The sequence below is a fragment of the Protopterus annectens genome, chromosome 6.part0 (genome assembly GCF_019279795.1).
Source record: "Protopterus annectens isolate FY-2018-M chromosome 6.part0, PAN1.0, whole genome shotgun sequence".
Taxonomy (NCBI): Eukaryota; Metazoa; Chordata; order Ceratodontiformes; family Protopteridae; genus Protopterus; species Protopterus annectens.
Genome location: NC_056737.1, coordinates 659,864,471 through 659,885,558, shown reverse-complemented (window position 1 = coordinate 659,885,558; position 21,088 = coordinate 659,864,471).

The following is a 21,088-nucleotide window of genomic DNA, read 5'->3' as shown; positions in this document are numbered from 1 at the left end:
TCAAGGATTTTCTGATTATAAAAATTATGGTGAGTTATTCTCTGTCTATATCTTTACTTTTTTTCATGGTGACTGCCATCAGGTCACCTGCAGTTGTGGCTCAACTAAATCAAGCAGCTCACACCAGGAAATAGCAATGCTAGCAGCAAGACAGAACATCTTCAGTGATTACAAAGTAGCTAGGGAAAAAGTGATTGCACCTCTTATAGTAACTGCACAGAGCACAGAAACACATCAAAATATGACTAATATTCACAAGCAGGTGGGAGGAGGACTTGTAAGCATATAATGTTTTACATCATTTCTCAGTGCCATTTAATTACTACTTCATTTGCATAAGATTATTTGAGGCCATTGTGTGTTAGCAAAGATGGCCTCTATGAATCACAATTTTTTGCTCTTACATGGAAAAAATGCTGATTGCCTTAATGCATTCATGTCAACTATGAATAACACCCATTGTTGTCTTGCTACCAGTTCCATTTTATTCTGTTTAAAACCACAGACACTTTTTCAGATGTGTTCAGTAACTCCCAGTTTCAGTCCTTGCTAGGTACATGCTAATGCTTTTCTTTCCTTTGTTCCCTCTGGTTTTTATTCCAATTTTCCATATCACCAGTATCTGTGATATTACTGCATAGCTACATCAAGTGTTTAACACTGTACAGTGTATCATGAGTAAAGATCTGAGGGACAGCTGAGATCTCAGTATCTTCACTTACCTAGCTTTTAGTATAAATGGAAGTGACAAGTGACTCTAGTACAAATACAGTCAGGGACACTTTTTTATTTCATATTCTCTACTCATATGAATTAAAAATGTAGTCCACACTGAAGTATGATTTTAGTGATGTGACAAGTATTGTCACAGTAAAGGTACACTTTGGATACTGTTGACAGTCAGCAGATTAGAATGTCTATATAATACGAGGCTTTGCCTTATCAATGCAGTTACAGGAACAAAGAGGAATTGAAGGCTAGTTCTCTCATTACCTCAGGGAACAAAAGAAGCCAGGTAAGATCTATTGCAGCAAGTGATGGATAAGGATGTACATTTGCTTAGAAGGAACCAAGAATTAAGTATATATGCTAGCTTTCCAGTGAATCACTGCTACTACTGGCAGAAAAAAATCTCTCAACTGAATAAAACCTGAATACACACCATACAGAAAAGCAGTGTAAGCCAGTCTGTAAGACATTTACCTAAAAACATATCAGTTAGCCTTCTTACCTAACATTTGTGTTTGCTCATGATGAAATATAGCACAGTGACTATTATTTTGTGGACACGTGTTTTCTTTTAAAGAATTAAGAACTCAAATATGCATTCATAACATTTTTGACATCTGGAAAAATGAAGGCAAGTGCACTTTAATTCATTTGATCTAGAACTCACCTTGGAAAGCACATTTTCTTTTCTTGAAAAATGAACAGTTTGTTTGTTTTGATTGACTACCTCTTACCAGGTGATTAAGTGCTGGTAATATATCAAATAATGTCACTAGCCCTTCACATTACGGCTCTCTGTAGTATTGAACAGTCTGATTATCTACAAATTTAAAACGGAAAAATATATATATTGCTTTGTTGCCTTATTGTAGAAAAAATGAATTAACAGAAACATGCAATATATAATCTTATAAGCACTGAATGATAACTGGAGGCTATCATGCTTTCAATTACTTGCTTGAGGTACAAGATTTATCAATATCAATCCACTAAGCCAGGGCTTGTTTACAGTCTTTAGAGAATATCAGCACATATACAGGTTTTCCTAACCCGTAGTTCTTATATATATATATATATATATATATATATATATATATATATGTGCGTGCATGTGTGTGTGTGTGTGTGTGTGTGTGTGTGTGTGTGTGTGTGTGTGCGTAGATAGATAGATAGATAGATAGATAGATAGATAGATAGATAGATAGATAGATATACAGATATAAAAAATATACATACACATAAACACACATACACACATTAAATTCTTTAAAATTTGTAATGAATTATTTTCAAAATACTTATGATGTACAAAATATTGTTTTTCCTTAGTTACACACATAATTTCATCTTGATTTAAGTAGCATAGTATTTACTTTGTGGTCACCAACCATCCTGGCTTCCAAAGATCTCCATACATACATACCAACATACTGATATTATATAATTTGATGTATTGCATTTTTATATAACTTTTGTATTTATTGAGCTTTGAGAATGAATTCCAAATTTTGAAGAAGTGGTGATGCTTATCACCATCAGCAAGCAAGCTAATGTAGCATGCACCCGGAAGTCATCTTTACAGTCTCATATATTTCTGATATTAATTAAAATATATAGCATTTGTAGACTTTGTATTAAGCTGATTCACATGATGACTATAGACATCTCTTTTTTCTACTAGAAGCATACAGTTTACAACCACATACCATTTAAACAACACTCTGCTAAAGCAGTTTAATCTCCAAAGTCATATTAAAATTATATCTAACAAAAACGTGTTTTAAAGTATCTCTCTCTACTTAAGAATGTAAAAAAAAAAACAAATGTTAATAATTTTAAAACCAGTTAGAGCTCAGTGTGAAAATGAGCTGATATGATAAGAAATCATATATAGATAATGTCAAAATGTTAAAACCGCATGATAGACATATAGATGAGTCTTTGCTCTTCTGTGTATTTATAAGGTATTTTGTTATCACTAGGATAACTAGAAGAACAACATTCTTTGTGTCTGACATTGCTTTTCATGAATACAAATTGTTAAAGCATTATACTGATAAATGCACAGCTATAGACAGGTAAGTATGACCAAAAAATGTTATTTATTTATTTTAGTTTGTAAATAAATCAATTGGAAGATAAGCACATAGATGAAGAAGATTACACAGACAGAAGACAGAGACTAAAATCAAGCCATAGTCATAGATATAAGATGCACCTCTTGGGTAAAAAACTGTCCGTGCCTACATTTTGTCATTAAATAATATAAATGTAGGGGTTAATATTCAGGATCTCCTTGTATTTTATACACCAGCATACTCCAAGGTTGTGCAGGATATATGGAGAAATACAATAGAATTGGGGTATGAATTTTTGCTGTGTATTATCCCACAACCGCTACCACTTATGGTATGATGAATGCCTGAGCATATGTGGAGCTTGGAGCTCTGTAGCTCTTGAACAATACCACTTACAGCAGATGATATAGTGGAGCATTTCAAGAATTCCAGAAATACACCCTTTTCTCAAACCAGTTCCACCACTGGATGACCTATGACTGTACTGCCTTGTATGCAAAAAACATAGTTTTAACCTACAGAGCAGAGATTTGCAGTGGCCACCCTGCACCATGAGTTAGTGGTGAATCACAGTGTGTATGTCCATCCCAAGTTATTAATATGAGAAGAGTGTAACATGCACCCTCACAAAATGTATAATGACTGGACACAATAACCTTTCACTCCATCATTGTGGTAGGGCCAGAGATGTCCATCTGCATTTTCCACCTGTTAGTGTTTAATTACTTATTTTCCTTACCACTATTCAGCTTCTGTGTGCATTACAACCTCATCTTCTCCTTACTTATATTTAGAAATATGTATTAACCAGGACCTCCCGTCTGTAACCAATCAAAACCTCATCTTTCTCCATTTCTTCTGAGGTCATGCCCTTCTTCTGCAACCCTTATAGTTATGCCTGGACTAAACTGCACATCTGCAACTGCTCCCACATAGCATGTGTCCAATTTCTCTGCCCCGCTTCTTGTCCTAATTCAGCATAGAGTATCACAATGCCTCCTAACTGTATATCTAATTTTATTGTTGCTGTGTTACTGAGGCACACAATACTTAACTTTAAGAAATAATTTGTTAGGACAATGTCAGCTGGACATATTGCTGAGCTTTGGACTGTGGCCACTTCCACAGTGGCATTTAAAATCCACACCTGTGTATATTCTTTATACTGCCTCTTTGTCCTTCACCTGATCAGCAATGCAGTGGGGAAGAGCTGCACTATGCTGCCAACTTATATTAATAAATCACACCGTATGACTTAAAAAAAGGAACATTTCTGAACCTAAGAATACTTACTGAGTTGGGAAACTGCCAATCTGGCATCACAACAATTTTATGATTGAATTCACTCTTGCTTGTTTTTGAGTGTTAAAATAAATTAAAATACATAAGCATATTTTTTAAAAGGGCTAACATAGTAACTTAGCTTTGAAAATATTTTCCCTATGAAATGTGGGTTGTTGCTCTTTTTTGAAGCCTGTTGATTGCTGATTTTGAAAAAAAAAGGAAAGAAAATTATTGTTTTATGTTAGAGAGATGTACAAGAGGTAACAGTCATCCAGGATTTTATTGCTGTCAGAATTTAAGAGTTTACCCCTTGAGTAGAGAATGGTCCAGAGGTAGCATGATCTATAACACAAAAAATGTAATGCTTGCTTTATAAGACATTTCAGCATGCAGTCATAAGCAAGAAATAGAAAAACCTGCAGTCAATCAACTTACATGCGCATGGATAATACCTCAAAACCAAAAAAAAGCACACGCACACACAGTCACACAGACACACACACACACACACACACACACACACACACACACACACACACACACACACACACACACACACATATATATATATATACACACACACACATGTATATATATATATATATATATATATATATATATATATATATATATATATATACACACACACACACACATGCACACATACACACAACACCAAAACTCCAGTACTTAAAGGCAATAATAAACTCACTGACTGTTTAAAAGAACCACACACATTTATTCAATAAAAAATAAAACAGATTCCCTACAAGATAAGCAGCTTCCTCAGTGGATTTTAATATCTATGTATCTACATATATATATATATATATATATATATATATATAGAGAGAGAGAGAGAGAGAGAGAGAAGGATATGGAGCTACTAAAGATAACTGAAACTTCAGTAGATCAACAGTCTAAGTATTGACAAATAAAGGACAATGGCACATGATCCAAGACATAACCTTGGATCATGCAAAAAAATGTTTTTCTAGGAAGTAAGCCTCCCCTGCAGCTTCTAAACTCCATGCTAATTAGTTATACCACTTTCAAGATCACACAATACTCAGGAAGTGGCATATTCCCCAGCCATGGTACTATGTAGTAAAGCTATTGACTAAAACTAGCAGCTGATGAATGTAACAGATATAGATATAGAGATATAGTTGTAGATCGATATATAAAACCAAATAAATGACATAGCACCCAGGTAGAAGAAAAAGCAAATGTTTTAATAACACCACGTCTGACTCTAAAAACAACACAAACAAGGTTTCTCGCCCTTGAAATATGAGCTTTTTCCATACTTGCGTATTACCGCAACCAGATTCAAAACCTGTCAGCATTTGCATTGTTATGGATATTTGGTTCATTTATGTATAAAGCGATTAGTTATTGGGTTGAAAGAGTATGCGATAACATGTAAGTAGTTATTTTTTCAGATGGATCTTCCCTTGTAAGCTATGTATCCTGCAGCACTTGGGCAGGTGGCCTCGATTGTCCATGTACAGATTATTCAGCTCTGTGCTGATAAGCTCCTGCAATCAGCTGTAGCTGGACATGTCAGATATTGAACATGTTAACTTTTCTGGGGAAAGCGGGTATGCAGCCCTGCCTTCTTTGTGACTTGCTTGTTTTTGAGTGTTAAAATAAGTGAAAATACATAAGCATATTTTTTAAAAGGGCTAACATAGTAACTTAGTTTTGAAAATATTTTCCCTATGAAATGTGGGTTGTTGCTCTTTTTTGAAGCCTGTTGATTGCTGATTTTGAAAAAAAAGGGAAAGAAAATGATTGTTTTATGTTAGAGAGATGTACAAGAGGTAACAGTCATCCAGGATTTTATTGCTGTCAAAATTTAAGAGTTTACCCCTTGAGTAGAGAATGGTCCAGAGGTAGCATGATCTATAACACAAAAAATGTAATGCTTGCTTTATAAGACATTTCAGCATGCAGTCATAAGCAAGAAATAGAAAAACCTGCAGTCAATCAACTTACATGCGCATGGATAATACCTCAAAACCAAAAAAAAGAACACACACACACACAGTCACACACACACACACACACACACACACACAAGTTCTGCAGGATGAATCTTAGTATGGTATGCATGACAGACAGAGGACTAGAGATGTAATTGACACAGTAAAGTATATTCTTCATACTGCATTGAATTTAACTCTTTAAAAACCATCTAAGATTCAGTGCATACATTGGGCCTTATGTCCCGAACTGTTAGGTTTCTGTAAAGCTGAGTTTAATAGTGTTTTGCTTTGACAAATACAGCACTAGTGTGTCTTTCCTTTGTAGTTTGTAAAATTGTTGGTTATATGCCCACATTTTAACTAGAACTTTATTAAAATCATAAAAAATGCATAATGTTCAAGATGAAAAAGAATCAGGCTCATTCAGTGTACCCTGCACAAATGAAAACATTTTATTCATCTGTAATGAACTTATGTTCTACAGAAGAAGGCAGGCAGGGTGAATTCTTCAGAAAATCTTTCCCAATGAAGATGGAATGAAATTTCAGGTGAGCCCAGGAAAAATAGTCTTATGTTTCTGATTAACAGTGCTGAAACTTGATAGCACCAAACAGACAGCACTTTTGAGTCTCTGCAATCAGAAATTTCAAAGCTCCAGAAAGTTAAAGTAATATTAATTGTTTGTGTTTTCTCAACTCCTCTGTAGCAGATGAAGCAATAGAGTAATACTGAAAATAAAGTTTTCTTTATTTTTTGAAAATCATATCCAAAACCACATTTGGAATATGCATTCTTTAATTTAGCAAAGCTAATTTTTCATGTTAAGCAAAGCAAACAATCCCCCGGATTTAGGAAGCCCATTATAGCGTGCATGAATAGTTTAAGAGTTATTTTCGGCAATATGGCCGACGTGCGATCCAGGAATGAGCTGCCGGGATGTGCACGTGAGTTCTTAGGCTAATCCTGCACGTCCCAAGCTCCTGTATGCAAATTATCCTCATTTGCAAGTGAAAACCATGCAAATGAGGGTAAATTGTGATCCAGGAAGGAGACAACAGTCAGTGCAGGATGAGTGCAGTCTGCAGAAATGTACTTGGTTAGTAACCGAGTACATTTCTGCCAACTACAAAACGGAGCTATAACAGAACCAAATAAAGGCTGCATATCATTGATGAAGCATGCCAATGGCCAAATAGAAGGCTATTGGCATTTCAAAATGTGTAAAAAATAAAAAAAAAGAAACTTGTAATTTACTTTCGCCGATCTTGCCTGTTTAAGCATAGGGCAGCGGCGCGCAAACGGGATTGGGGGGAAATAATAAAACAAACCTAAAATAAGCATTCTAACTAAAAGCAGTATTCGGCCATGCAAGTCAATGGCAGGCATAAGACAACCTGGCCAGTGAGTAATGGTTGCTAAGGGGGGAGACTTAGTGTGGGACATGTAACTATGCGTTAGCAGAAAATCCTATGCAAATGAGGGGAAGGATAGTGAATTCCAGATTTCCCCAGGGTGTGAGGCAGACCCCAAGAGTGTAAGAGTAGAAATAGCTGAGTACAAGACTAGGAGAAAGGTGACATCATGGGGGTATGTATCAGGCATACTGTAAGTGGATTGGAGCCCTGTGGCCCGGGACTGCTCCTAGCATAGCACAGCTAAGCCAGAGGTGTGTCCAAACAGCCTAGCACTCCTTGCAAAGTGTAAGTGGTTGTGCACGCCACGCACTGGGTTTCACAGGAAGAAAAAGGAAGTTAAACCAGGGAATACCAGCTCTGTGCACATTTGAGCACTCTGTTTGCAGGGCGCTCACACAGGCTTAAACTGGGATGCAACGGGAAGGGAAAACAGAAGTAGGAAGGTAATCAAGGAGAACTAGCTGAGCTGCCAGGTGAAATGTATCAGAATCAGCTAATTACACAGACAGCAGACCAGCCCAGAACACCACTATAAACTAAGCAAACACCTCCCCCCCTGTTTTTTCCACACTGTACACCACCGGTGAGGTGTTGACCAGCAATATGTGTCTCTTCCACCAAATAACAAACTACCCTGGGGTAGTGGTTGCTATAGACTGCACCCACATATGCATCAAAGCACCAACCAGTGAGCAGGGTAGGGCCTACATCAACCACAGGGGCATCCTCTCCATCAACTGCCAGGTCGTATGTGATGCTCAGGGCATTATACTAAATGTGTGTGCCGGCTGCCCTGGAAGCTATGACGATTCACACATATGGTATCTGACACAGCTGTACCACAGATTTGCCAATGTGGACATCCCCTACCATCACCTAGTGGGGGATGCTGGGTACCCACTGGAACCACGGCTGATGACACACATCAGAAATGCACAAACACCTGAATAACAATGCCATAATGAGGCACACGCACAGGCCATACATATAATAGAGCATGTGTTTGGGATGCTCGGGTCACGGTTTTGGTGTCTGGACACATCTGGGGAAGCCCTGCAATATTCACCAGCTACGTGTACCCAAATTGTTATGGTATGTGCTATGCTACACAATATGATCCTGCGAAAACAGCTGCAGCAGGAACAGCATGGGGCAGGGCCACACAGCCCCCCACCAATGCCAAGGCCCATGCAGGCACAGAGTGACTCAGAGGAGGAACAACCTGAGCCTGCCCCAGTAGGCAGAAAGGGGCATGCCCAGTATGCCCTGGCCTTGGCAAAGAGGCAACGCATAGCATATGCACTGACACAGTAGGGGCCCAAGGAATGATACCTCTCTCTGACTCGCACAGACAGTAAAAGGGATGCCAAACATGACACTACCTGTGCCCAACCATGTATAGGGAGTGTACTATGTGCATCCAACATAGGCAGCCCTCCAGCACCATCCTCAAGTCTGGCACACCCTCAAGGTAAGTCAATCAACCTACCAATTGCCAAATGGAGTAGAATGTATTCTTACCTGTAGGTATGGTATGGATGTGAACATGCAAGGGAATTAGGTGGCCAAATGTCAAGGCAGCAGACAGTAGACAGCCTTAGAGGCATCATGACATCTGTAACACATACTGGAAACATCATAGTAGCCAGTACTACACAGGGTGACAAAACCCACTGCAGGAAATGGCCTGAGTGACATGGGTGTCCATAAGAGCTACACATGACAGTCAGGATTACATACCCAACAACAGTCTCAGCCAGTAAGACAGGTGAAGACTAACACAAACAAATGCTGTACTATGGCCTCTGAATGTGCCCTGTGGTTAACACCCCCCAGACCTACACAGACAGACCATAGCAGGCCAGGCAGTCGGATGTAAGTTGTGAAGGCTAGGAAGTCAGAAACTATTATGTAGGTAAACAAAGCTAGGATCTGTAGTACACTGGTAAGCCTCTAGCCAGCAGGATAGGTAAGACTACAGACTGAAATGGAGTACCTGACATACCAGTACAGACCAAGCAAATGTGTACAAGTGTCAGGTGCACCCCCCCCCCCTCCATCCAACGTACACTTATAGTAACAGTCAGGTGTGCCCCCCCACTCCTGTGTAGAAAAGTAGAAAAAGTCAGGTGTCCCACCCCCCCCGGCTATGCAGAAATGTAACAACGGTCAATGGAAAATGACCGATGGATACCCTGCAGACTCAGCATGCTACCTGTCAGTGTACAACACAACGGACAGTACCGCAGTACAAACTACCTGGACTGATCCACACATGCAACACAGATGGCCATACTGGGCATGCTCACACACCTAGAGGAATGAAGGCAATGTCAGTCAACATACTGAGAGGTCATACTGGGCATGCTCACACACTTAGAGGAATGAAGGCAATGTCAGTCAACAGCATACTGGGAGGTCATACTGGGCATACTCACACACTTAAACACATGAAGGCCATGTCTGCAAACACCAGTGGACCAGCCATATCTGGAAGTCGCAGTCTCAGTGCGGACACATGTCAGTATGCACCACTCCTGTCTTGCACACACAGTGGATAGGAATACAGACAAATATGTAAGGACAACACACTATAATAAGCCACAGGTACACGGGCATAGATGTGTGGAAGAGGGTCACCATGACAAGGAGCCATGCGGGCCTGTCCCAACTGGTACACAGTAAAAGGGCTCCCAACACATGAGGTGCGGATGTAACCCACTGAGGATACTAGCCACCAGTACCTGTCAGCATGACAGGCTATGTGGTGCACATGCCAGCTATGCAACAAGACTGTACAAGAAAGTAGCCATCTAGTAGCTGTATACATGGACCTGTGACATATGACCCCATGTGTGCCCACATGTGGCATGTCAAACCCTACATGAATGGGGTATGACCCATGCACACACTGCCCTCCCCATAACAGTAGTATGACAAGCCTGCTGAAGTCAACCAATGTGAATTGCACCTTTGGGAGAGCTATAGCTCAGTAATATACATGGTGCATACCATAACTGCATACTGCTATAGCGATAGACTAGTTAGATAGTATTACTAACCCCAGACCTGTTAATTGTGTGAGTGTGTGTTTGTGTGTGCACCTGTCTGTTTCTGAATGTGTATAGAGAAATGCATATTAGGCTACTCAAACTCCATACAATACATATATTCAACTTTGTCAAGGCTGCTGATGTCACTCACCTAGAAATACATCTCTGGGAAAATGATAGCTCAATAATCGCCATTGCACATTGTGTAACTGTGTACTGCTGTAATGTGATACACTAGTTAGGTATTTGTTCGAACCCCAGACCTGGCAACTGTGTGTGTGTGTGTGTGTGTGTGTGTGTGTGTGTGTGTGTGTGTGTGTGTGTGTGTGTGTGTGTGTGTGTGTGTGTGTGTGAGTGTGTGTGTGTGTGTGTGTGTCTGACTGAGTAGAGAGCAATGCTGTTTAGGCTACTAACACTCCGTACAATACAAATACTTTACTTTGACAAGGCTGCTGATGTCACTCACCTAGAAGTACACCTCTGGGAAAGTGATAGCCAAGTAATTACCATAGCGCGTTCCGCGACTGTGTACTGCTGTAGTGTGATAAATTAGCTAGGTAGGTGCTCGAACCCCAAACCTGGCAACTGAGTGTGTTTGTGTGTGAATCTGTGTCTATGTCTGACTGAGTAGAGAGCAATGCTTTTTAGGCTACTCACACTCCGTACAATGCAAATACTCTACTTTGGCAAGGCTGCTGATGTCACTCACCTAGAAGTACACCTCTGGGAAAGTGATAGCCCAGTAATCGCCGTAGCATGTTCTGTAACTGCATACTGCTGTAGTGTGATTTAGAACAGTGGTAGTGTTCCATCTCCATTCATGGCAGTTCCGGATGTTTTGTGTGTGTTTCATTGTCTGTGTATGGAGCAATGCATTATAGGCTACTCACTTGCAGTACATTACAAATGCCCTACTTTGGTAATACTGCTGATGTCATTAATTGTGAAATACATCTTTGGGGAGGATGTACTTCAGTAATGTCTGTGGCGTGTACTATAACTGCGTAGTGCTGTAGTGTAGTAAACTAGTTAGGTAGGGGTTCTACTCCCAGACATGACAGGAGTGTGTGCGTGTGTGTGTGTGTGTGTGTGTGTGTGTGTGTGTGTGTGTGTGTGTGTGTGTGTGTGTGTGTGTGTGTGTGTGTGTGAGACACCTGTGGGCAATGTGAATTTCATTTATGGTGGCTCTATTATATATCACAATGTCTCCCATACAGGGAAAGCAGATGTAAATAGCTGAGAAGCTGGGGTGCAAAGCCATACCCATACATGTGACATCAAGAACAGCCAATCACAGTTAGCAACCCCACTGTGCCTTCACATGTAACTCACAATGGACATACCATGCCTGACAACATGCCCTGTATGGACAGATGACACTGACATCAGGGAATGCTGTTAGCATGCTATCAATATAGGTGCAGGGTAAACCTACTGACCATTACCAGTCCCTGCCACAGGTGAGCAAGACTGGCACATCTGATGATAACCTGTGTTCACAGCATGGGCCAGACACCCTGGGTACAGTTCCACATGTCACTGTACATGCATGTGGGAGGTGTGCACATCCTAGACACCATCCAAGTCATGGACTAGAGAACACATACACGGCAAGTGATGCACAGCATTGGCCAAATACATTAGTCACCCAGGTGACTGGATGAGGGATGCAATACCCACCTGTGTGGGCAAATGCAGAAACTACAGGCCTGTGCCACAATGCAGACCATTGTCATGTGGCCTGATGCCAAAGTATACCCATTGCCTACCCTTGTATATTCTGTTGGCACTGTTGGCCACCACACACCTATGCAGACATGCGCCCATACACGTCCGAACTGGCATCCTGTGTGTTCATATGTGTTGTATGGTGTGTATCTCCACAGCTACACACACTACTTCCCCCCGGGTGTAGAAAAGCCTTATGTCTGACACCCCCCCTCATACTCACTGCCCATACGACCTCTGTATGACCCGTGTGGTGCATGTGTTCCCTGTGTGTTGATGTGTTGTGGCAATCCCACTAGTGACGAGTTGTACTCCTGGCCCTGACAAGTGTGTTAATGTGTGTGCGTACCTGTGTGAGTGTGCCTGTGTTGATGCTGGCACCTGTTCATGCAGACAGGCAATTGTACATCACCTACTGTATATCTACCATATCCCTGTTGCAGATGTCACTTACCATCACTTATATGTTCTGAGTGCTCCTCATCAGATAACCCATGTGGCGCATCCAATAACAGCATCAAACTGTGATAGCACTACATAGCTGTCGGGGATTTGATACCCTATCCTGGTAGGTGTGTGACACAAACATGCATCAGTTTTACCCTCCCTGACATGTATTCGCCTCTGTCTGCCTCCCCCACTCCCTCTCTGGTGGGTGTGGGGGCACACACCTGCTTTGCTTAAGCAGCAGCATGTGTATTTTAAGTGATACTCATGATCAGCTGATGGCCTCTGCATGAATTGCAGCCCTCCCCTAGCTGATTGCATGTGGCACAGCTGTGGTAAGATTCCCATAGCCAATTGCATGGAAACACACTCCAGTACCTGGGAGCATCCTGGTGGCGTTGGCTCTTGTCTGTCACTGTAAGCAGGAGCTAGAACTGTCATTTGGCAAACAGTATTTCAGACGGGTTGGGGATTTACCTCTAGCAACATACACTGTGGAAAGAGGGCAACAAACAGGAGGGGGATGTGCCTGAACTGACTGCAGACTGTAAGTGCTTCTATACTGCATATGGAGTAATGCTGGTTTAACGGTGTTTGTCTGGATATGCCTGCTGTACATGTCACAATATCTGCCATGTCAGTACCAAGTATATGAGGAATCCCCATCTGCAGGATCATCGGCAGACTAGGCAGTGTTGTGCCTTTGGTTTCATGTGTTAGCCATGATGCATCTATCTGCAGAAAGCAGAAGGTAGTGTGAGGATTGCAATCTGTTGATGGTGAAGGCCATGGCAGTTACTGACTACATATCCCTCATGGACATATGTTGCAACAAACCCCATTACAATGGTAGATTTATGAGGGTATCACAGCAACATGTCTATACTGGCCCTGTGTATGTGCTGTCATCCACACCTCTGTCAACCTTTGTACATATGTCATGCATGAAGTGGTGCATATGTGCTGTACACCATAAATAGTGTCATCATGTCTGATAACAAGCCAGTGATATATCAGATTGCTACACGTCATGTACAGTAGGGGTTACATTTCATGCCATAACCTGGACATTCTGTAGATGTTTGTACAGTACTGAGGTCTGTGTAGTGATGGTGAATGTCACAGTGTGTGTATTGTTAATATGTACTGTGGCCTGTGTACAGACTGTGGTAGATGTCATTGTTCTAGCTCCCCTATTATCTGATGTTACATGCTGCCCCACTGCATGGTACCATTTTACCATACATGTTTGTAGGGCCATACACACACATGTCCCATACCACAGACAGCCATCAGACCAAACTGTGTAGCAGTCCAGTATATGTAGAGTCATTTTGTGGGTGGCACATATGAGGATGGTGTAGGACAGATAGTCCATATACTGTACTATTATGCTAGCATACCATATGTGGCTGTGGTTGTGTTCACATTGGTTGTTGTTATGCACTGTCATTCAGGTGTATCCTACCCTGTGCTGTGGCATGGATGTCAAGCCTGCTATATCTGCAGGTACTGTACGATGATAACCTTAGGATGTCTGTCAGTAGCCAATGGCACACATGTTATGAGCAGCTGTCACCTTCCACACACACCATGTCTGTGAAAACAATCTCAATGACAGTAGAAAATGTCTATTAATATACCTGCTATACATACCTGACATCCCCTTGCACTATGACATTGGGAATATAGGGACTGGGGTAGGGCTACACTCCATGTCCAGGACATATGGTGGAACTATTTGGGCATGTACTTATCCAGATAGCCATATATATCTGAGTACACATGTGTAGTACTTCCAATTACCACTGTCATGGCAACCACACACTATGAATCCCTACATCATGTGGGCATATTCCCTGTACATTCCCTGCATGATTGACATCCTTCCTGCGTGTGGGCATCAATGTTACAGACAGCAAGTAGCAATATCTCTTACAGGAGAACCTGCACACTCAGGGCAGCCTCATATATGTAGGAGGATCAGGACATACAGACAGACTATGAGTAGAGTGGTGTAATGCTTTGCATAGTACTGGTGTTACAGGGTGTGTGTGTGTACATACTAGTTTACCTTGGACTGCAGTTTGTTTGCATAGCTCACTACTGTGGGCCTATCCTCTAGCTGGACAGAGGTGTGTCTATCATGTGTTGTCTGTCCACCACACAGGTCCTGTGTCAGATATTACACTGGCAGAGAGTGTGTGTTGTGTGTTTTGTGTGCTAGCAGTACATGGCTATATCCGTTTTGTCCCTGATGTCTAATTCCTACATAAGGGTATGTTGCAACACATCCTGTAACACCAGCATGTTACAGGGTGTGTAACTGCAATATTGTGAGTATGGCTCTGTGTTCCTGCCTTTGTCCTCCACATATATGGCAGGCTTCGTCCTGCTGTGTTACGGTTATGGGTTGTAGGGTAATGTCCTATCATTAATTACTGCTAGCATTCCTACTATAATCCAAGTCATAACATGGACTCCCACAACATTTGTTGGTCAGGGTCCATACATGTGACAGATATATTGACATTACCACAAGTAATGAATGTCCCGCTAGAGCTTGACTACAGGGTGTAATTGGAGGCTGCAGAACTACATCTGATATTGCTGATTGTTAGTTATCGGGCAGGCAAATCCTTTGTCTACTGCTGTACAAACTGAAGGCCTTGGCCTAGACACCATAGTATGTTATATATCCACACTGTCTGCATCTACTGTTTTGTGTGGGCCTTGCATCCATCACTGGTTATATACATCAACATCTATGTGCTGTCAATGGTACACAAATAAAGGTTGTCTGTGTATACATACCTGTGTATTGTGTCATGTCCTTTGAATTGTGAGTGGGTATATGTGTAATGTAAGTATCCCCTTTGTGGGGCTGGTTGCCACACTACACATGTCACAGGTACCAGTTACAGGGCCTGTGGCTGGGGATATACATTGCACCCAGTACGTCCACACTACTTCTACATATGTATGGCTACTAATATCTTTTGTCTGTGTATTATGTGTATGTACCCGTATATCTCATATATCTTATCTATATATATCTATATATATATATATATATATATATATATATATATATATATATACCTGCACATGATTGTCAATGTATAGATGTGTGTGCATATATGTACCATTGTAATGTGTACCGCTTCAGCATTGTACATTCCCTATGGTACACTGGCTTATCTGCATGATAGGTTACAGATATTGCCCTGACCTGTACAGGTGACTTGGATTACTGTTGGAGAATTGTAGATGTGTTGTGGTGGGCCCTGCTATCAAGTACTGCATGTGCTGGATATTGGATACAGCATATCCATTAGGGCTAGGGCGGTTATATAGCAGTAATTAACAGGTGTCCTCATATGTGCCCCCACCCCCATTAACTGTGCTCATGGTCTGTTATGTAGTACAGAGTGGGCCAGGAGTCCGTTCCCATGTGGAAATCATATATACATGTCTATCTGTATATATATATATATATATATATATATATATATATATATATATATATATATATATATATTTATATATATATATAGATATATATATATATATATATATATATACATAATTATATATGTGACACCCCCCAGATATAGAGGGATAGAACTGGACATTGATATAGCTCTGGCTATGTATATGTATTCATATATATATATATGTGTATGTATGTAGATATATATATATATATATATATATATATATATATATATATATATATATATATATATATATATATATCTATATATCTATATATATATATATATATATATATATATATATATATATATATATATATATATATATATATATATATATATATATATATATATATATATATATATATATATATATATATATATATATATATATATATATATTTATATGCCCTGAGTAGCATCCTGCCATCACTCAGAATGACACCACAGTACAAGGACAAAATGATTGACTTTAACAATTGGCTAAGCTTGCCTGGGATGACATGATCAACAGACCACGCTGCTTTGCCAGAGATGGCCTGCACCTGTTGCCCTTGGGATTCCGGATACTGGCAAAGGCTCTTGCCACCCCTATAGTGCCTTTTTAAGGCAAGGTTCAAATGACAAATTCACCATAGTAACGCAAAATCTTAGGGTAATGCTACTCAATGCTAGAAGTCTAAACCTCAAAATGCACTCATTTGAGGCACTCCTTAAAATGGAGAACATTGACATCTGTGCAATGACAGAGACCTGGTTCAAAGCTGCAGAGAGCACCCCTGCATTACCTGGCTATAATTCATACCACACCTTTCGACCACCAAACCCGGATCGAAACACTAAAGGTGGAGGTATGTCCATATTCATTAAGGATGTCCACACCTCCAAGCTAGTTGCTCAGCATAATGCATCCAAGATTTTCCAAGTACAACTAACTTTGGGCAAAACTGCAATCCAGATTGTAGCTTGCTACAGACTCCCCACCATGCCCCAGGATTCCCACTCCACTTTTCTTGATACACTTGAAAATATTAATTTACAACCCAACACTCTAATAATGGGTGATTTCAACTACCCTACCATTAACTGGGAAAACTACTCATGTACCAACTCTTTTGCTCGACGTTTTCTGGAAATCATCACTTCCAATGCCTTGGATCAACTTATCCACGCCCCCACCAGGGGCAGCAATATCCTAGACCTGGTCATCACCAACATGGGTGACCAGTGTTCCACACCAGAGGTCAGCTCCTCTTTGGTCAGATCCGACCACAAGCTAATCACCCTAGACATCCACATCCTGCTCCCACCTCCCATTAGGAAAACAACTGTAAAAAATGTCTCCAAAGCCAACTTCATGCTTCTTAAGACAGAAGTGGAAAACTTCACGACACCCATGCAGATGGACAATAGAGGTACAACAGCTGAATCCTACACAAATGCACTTTATAAGCACTTACACGAGTGCATGGATCGTGCTATCCCTAACAGAACCAAAATGCTATCCTCCAAAAAAAGGAAGCCAATCTGGTGGTCTTCTGCGATAAACAAACTCTACAACAGAAGAAATAAACTGTTGCAAAAAAGACTAAAATCCCATGATTGGAGGAACTCCCTGGTCAGCCTCAGTAAGAAGCTGAGATCCCTCATAAAATCCTCCAAAGCTAGTTATGAAAACAAAATTGCCACTGATTCTAAATACAACCACAAAGCATTCTATAGCTATGTCAAAAATCGCAATGGCAACACTCTGCTCTGAGTTACAGAACAATGACACTAAATATACAGAACCAACTAATATTGCCAACATCCTGGCAGATAGGTTCAGTGCTAACTTTAACCCCCTCTCACCCCCTAAAGGGCCCATCTTTATACCGGAAGAATGCAAATTTCCTGTAATCACGGCTGCACAGGTAAAAACCTCACTCTCCAAAGCCAAGAACACAGCATCCATGGGACCTGATAACATCCCAGGCTGCCTTCTACATGAACTACAGAATGAACTGGCACCCCACCTAAGTACCATGTTCAGTCATAGCATCACCTCAGGCTTTGTGCCCATTGAATGGTGCACCGCGACAGTTATCCCACTCCACAAAGGGGGGGGGGGCAGAACAGACCCTGGGAACTACCGGCCCATTAGCCTGATGAGCCTCGTCTGCAAGGCCATGGAACATATCATCATGGAACTCATAAACAAAGACATTGGAGATCTCCAAACTCTGTACCCCACACAGTTTGGGTTTGTAAAAGGCAGATCATGCCTCCTATACCTGATAGACTTCTTTGAAGTAGTCACCAAAGCCATAGATGAGGGTAAGGTGGTTCACACAGCCTATCAAGATCTCGCCAAGGCATTCAACACCATCCCCCACTCTGGAATTATAGATAAACTCACTAAACTAGGTATAAATCCCTATGTCACAAGATGGGTTTCCAATTGGCTTGCTGACAGAACCCACACTGTGAAAGTAGCAGACTCCAAATCAGACTTCAGACCAGTGACAAGTGGAGTATCACAGGGTTCAGTCCTGGGTCCTCTCCTGTTTGCTATCTACTTCTCTGAAGTACAGGCTAACACAGAAGGTCTTTGGCTAACTAAATTCGCAGATGACTGCAAACTAGGAGCCATAATTGAAACTCCTAATGATGTGGACATCCTACAAAAGGGCCTCACTGAGACAGATGCCTGGTGTCAAAGACATGGTCTCAAGCTCAATGCCAAAAAGTGCATTGTCATCCCCTTTGGTAAAAACTCTGTACCCATGAACTACCACATAGGTGGTAGTCTACTTAACACCGAAAGTGTGAAAAGAGATCTTGGGACACAGGTGGATAGTAGTCTCTCCTTTGATAATCACATCGCCACAGTGGTCAGGAAATCCTACTACATGGCACACCTCATCACAAAAGGTTTCTCATCCAGAAAAAAAGAGGTCATTGTTCCCCCTCTACTCATCACTCATTAGACCCATTATAGAGTACAATGCCCCTTTTGGTATATACCTCACAAGACATCCACAACAACTGGAAAGGCCGCAAAAATACCTGACAAAGAGGATTACTGGCCTCAAACAAATGCCTTATGCAGACCGTCTCAAAAAACTCCAGCTTTACTCCGTTGCATATCGCCTACTCAGAGTCGATCTCTGCCTAACATACAAAGCTATGTCAAACCGAGAGCTGTTGGACATGCTCCACTTAAAGAAATCTCAATCCCTCTGAGCTACATGCTCTAGGGACCTAAACCTTGTCACCACAATAGACAGAACATGCTGGGGGGATAGATTCCTGTCCCAGAGACTTCCCATACTCTGGAACATACTACCTATCTATGTCAAACAGAGCTCCTCATTAGCACTCTTCAAGAAAAATCTTGATAATTGGATGGGTAATAGGAAAGTCACCCCGGGGATCACATCTGTGGTTCTGCTTGACAGGGGCACAGGAAAATAATTTTCTTGGGTGGCGAAAGCCAGGGTACCTCTTTGGCTAGGCTTGTATAGGCCCTAGAGCCAATAGCCTAGTATCTAACTATGAACCTATATATATATATATATATATATATATATATATATATATATATATATATATATATATATATATATCTATATATATATATATATATATATATATATATATATATATATATATATATATATATATATGTATGTATACACTGAGCATATTTGTCTATCTATGTACAATTGCTGTTATATGGTTATTTGTGAGTCATACGTACACATATATATACCTATAGCTGTCTATCTGTCTACATTTACAGATATATATCTGTCCATATGTCCATGCATGTTCGGCCTTTATGTGTGGCCTGTACCTCATTCTCTTGGCAATTGACATGGATGACCTTAGGACTGAGGTCAGTTATTCGTGCCGACACGTACGTGTTTCAGACTTATCATCTCCTTCAAAATATGTGTTCTACTACATATAACTGTGTAACTTGTAACATTTTAAGTGTAGTAGAGCAAGATATGACAGATATCCCTATATGTACCCACATTATGGTGCACTATGTCTGGGATTCATGCATTAAGAGGCTTTATTGTGTGATATTATTATATTTCCTGTGCTGTTGACTGATTGTGCTGGATGATATGTATGTGAAATAAGTGGGTATCTGCATCTGCCATGGTTTACTGGTAAATCATGTAGTGTATGATGTGCAGGGTCCCGGGTTTGGGCCTTGCAGAGGATGTATATTTTGTTTCAGGGAAGAACACCGTCTGTCAGATACAGAGTGAGTTAGGGACATTTGAGCGGTTGTACGCGGGTGTGAGCAGCTTTAAGCAGAGCTAAGCAATGCTAACCTCTGGTTGTGTTTCCATACACTCAGCTAGCATCTACTTAGCTCAATCTATGTAGGCAATGCTTAACCCCATGCAAATACACTTACACACACTTACAACTGCTTATCCATGCTTACAACTGCTGTTATGCGCTTACACCTACTTACTAGTGCCTTAGTCATTATGACACTTCACATGTGCATTTAAGGCAGTACTCCTGTGCAAACATAAATGTTATTAAGTAGTTGTACAGCACAATGATGTTAACATATGGATTTCACATGGTAAATAGGATGCAGTGGGACTCGACCCGGGAATGCATGAGCGTTAGGCGGATGCTCTGCCCACTACACTTTTGCTTTTCTGCTTCATTTGCATATGTCTACCATAATGACATACCCATGTTCCCTTCCCCCTGTCCCCGTGCTCCACGTACACAGCATCCATCCATTCCCCAGTTGCTAGCCCTGCCATACCACACCTCCACACATTTCCCCTCTCTGCACGTCTCAGTACTCCTCCAGTATACTGTCTCAACCCAAGCATCTGCAGGCTC